Source organism: Arachis ipaensis, chromosome B6, assembly GCF_059453495.1.
Source record: "Arachis ipaensis isolate K30076 ecotype BB chromosome B6, ASM5945349v1, whole genome shotgun sequence".
In the NCBI taxonomy this organism is placed as follows: domain Eukaryota; kingdom Viridiplantae; phylum Streptophyta; class Magnoliopsida; order Fabales; family Fabaceae; genus Arachis; species Arachis ipaensis.
The window spans coordinates 37,783,209-37,786,428 of record NC_142441.1 but is presented as its reverse complement, the minus strand read 5'-3'; positions in this window follow the sequence as shown (position 1 = coordinate 37,786,428).

Genomic DNA, 3,220 nt, shown 5'->3' with positions numbered 1-3,220 from the left:
TAAGTGATCATAAGGGCATTAGCCTAGCAAGATGCATGCACAAGATCCTATTGGAGGATGATGCTAAGCCAGTGGTTCAACCACAGATGCGGCTAAATCCCGCCATGAAGGAGGTGGTGCAGAAAGAGGTCACTAAGTTACTAGAGGCTGGGATTATTTATCCTATTTTTGATAGCCCCTGGGTGAGTCCTGTCCATGTTATCCCTAAGAAGGAAGGTATGACAGTGGTTCATAATGAAAAAAATGAACTGGTTCCTACAAGAACAGTTACAGGGTGGCGTATGTGTATTGACTACAGAAGGCTCAATACAACCACCAGGAAGGATCACTTCCCTTTACCATTCATAGACCAGATGCTAGAAAGACTAGCAGGTCATGAATACTACTACTTTTTGGATGGCTATTCAGGTTACAACCAAATTGCAGTAGATCCTCAGGACCAAGAGAAAACATCATTCACATGTCCATCTGGAGTATTTGCATACAGAAGAATGCCTTTTGGTCTGTGCAATGCACCTGCAACCTTTCAGAGGTGCATGCTCTCTATCTTCTCTGATATGGTAGAGAAATTTCTAGAAGTCTTCATGGATGACTTCTCAGTATTTGGAGACTCATTTAGCTCTTGTCTTAACCATCTAGCACTTGTTCTGAAAAGATGCCAAGAGACTAACCTGATTCTAAATTGGGAAAAATGTCACTTTATGGTGACTAAAGGAATTGTCCTTGGGCATAAAATTTCGAACAAGGGAATAGAGGTGGATCAAGCTAAGGTAGAGGTAATTGAAAAATTACCACCACCCACCAATGTTAAGGAAATCAGAAGCTTTCTGGGGAATGCAGGATTCTATAGGAGGTCTATAAAGGATTTTTCAAAAATTGCAAAACCTCTGAGCAATCTGCTAGCTGCTGACATGCCATTTGTGTTTGACACAGAATGTCTTCATGCATTTGAAACCCTGAAAGCTAAGCTGGTCACATCACCAGTTATTTCTGCACCAGATTGGACATTACCTTTGGAACTAATGTGTGATGCCAGTGACCATGCCATTGGTGCAGTATTGGGACAGAGGCATAACAAGCTTCTGCATGTCATTTATTATGCTAGCCGTGTTTTAAATGATGCCCAGAAAAATTACACAACCACAGAAAAAGAGCTGCTTGCAGTGGTTTATGCCATTGACAAGTTTAGATCATACTTAGTAGGATCAAAAGTGATTGTGTACACTGACCATGCTGCTCTTAAATATCTACTCACAAAGCAGGATTCAAAGCCCAGGCTCATAAGATGGGTGTTGCTTCTGCAAGAGTTTGATATAGAAATAAGAGATAGAAAAGGGACAGAGAATCAAGTAGCTGATCACCTGTCCCAGATAGAACCAGTAGCAGGAGCATCCCTCCCTCCTACTGAGATCTCTGAAACCTTTCCGGATGAGCAATTGTTTGCCATTCAAGAACCTCTGTGGTTTGCAGACATTGCAAACTATAAGACACAAGGTTCTCCTTCTGTAACCATGGAGAGGAAGCATGAAAAGCTTCTCTCAATACAGAGTCAAACAAAACCCCCACATTCAAACTCTAAGTTTGGTGTTGGGAGGTTCCAACCTTGCTCTGATTATCTGTGAGGCTCCATGAGAGCTCACTGTCAAGCTATTGACATTAAAGAAGCACTTGTTGGGAGGCAACCCAATGTTATTTAATCATATCTATTTTATTTTCTTTTTGTTATTTCATGATTTATTAGGTTGATGATCAAGTGAAGTCACAAAAACTACTGAAAAATCAAAAACAGAATGAAAAATAGCATTGAAAACAGCACACCCTGGAGGAGAGCAGACTGTCATTTAAACGCCAGAAACAAGCATCTGTCTGGCGTTTAACGCCAGAAACAAGCATCTGCCTGGCGTTAAACGCCAGAAACAGGCTACATTTGGGCGTTTAACGCCAGAAACAAGCAGCAGTCTGGCGTTAAACACCAGGATTGCACAGCAAGGGCATTTTACACGCCTAATTGGAGTAGGGATGTTAAGTCCTTGACCCCACTTGATCTGTGGATCCTACAGGATCCCCACCTACCTCACCATTCCAATTCAAACCATTCCCCTCCCATACCCACCCATTCACACACCTCCTTCTCCTCCACTTCTCCTTCTACTCCCTTCTATCTTCTTTTGCTCGAGGACGAGCAAACCTTTTAAGTTTGGTGTGGAAAAAGGCGTTGCTTTTTGTTTTTTCATAACCATTTATGGCACCTAAGGCTGGAGAAACCTCTAGAAAGAGGAAAAGGAAGGCAGTTGCTTCCACCTCTGAGTCATGAGAGATGGAGAGGTTCATCTCAAGAGTCCATAGTTCAGTGGTAGAGTATTTGACTGCAGATCAAAGAGCTATGAGGAAGGAACAACAAAGACAAGGAAGAGACATAGAGGAGCTCAAGAGCACCATTGGTTCTTCAAGAAGAGGAAGACGCCACCCTCACTAAGGTGGACCCGTTCCTTAATCTCCTTGTTCTTATTTCTCTGTTTTTCGTTTACTATGCTTTATGTTTATTTATGTTTGGGTCCAATTACATGATTACTAGTATCTAAGTGTCTATGTCTTAAAGATATGAATGTCCTTTGAATCCATCACCTTTCTTAAATGAAAAATGTTTTCTGAAAAAGAAAAAGAAGTACATGAATTTCGAATTTTAAAATAGTTTAATTATTTTGATGTGGTGGCAATACTTTTTGTTTTCTGAATGAATGCTTGAACAGTGCATATGTCTTTTGAATTTGTTGTTTATGAATGTTAAATTGTTGGCTCTTGAAAGAATGATGAAAAAGGAGAAATGTTATTTGATAATCTAAAAAATCATAAAAATGATTCTTAAAGCAAGAAAAAGCAGTGAAGAACAAAGCTTGCAGAAAAAAAATGCGAAAAAAAAGAAGCAAGAAAAACAAAAAGCAAGCAGAAAAAACCAAAATCTCTTTAAACCAAAAGGCAAGGGTAATAAAAAGGATCCAAGGCTTTGAGCATCAGCGGATAGGAGGGCCTAAAGGAATAAAATCCTGGCCTAAGCTGCTAAACCAAGCTGTCCCTAACCATGTGCTTGTGGCGTGAAGGTGTCAAGTGAAATCTTGAGACTGAGCGGTTAAAGTCGAGGTCCAAAGCAAAAACAGAGTGTGCTTAAGAACCCTGGACACCTCTAATTAGGGACTTTAGCAAAGCTGAGTCACAATCTGAA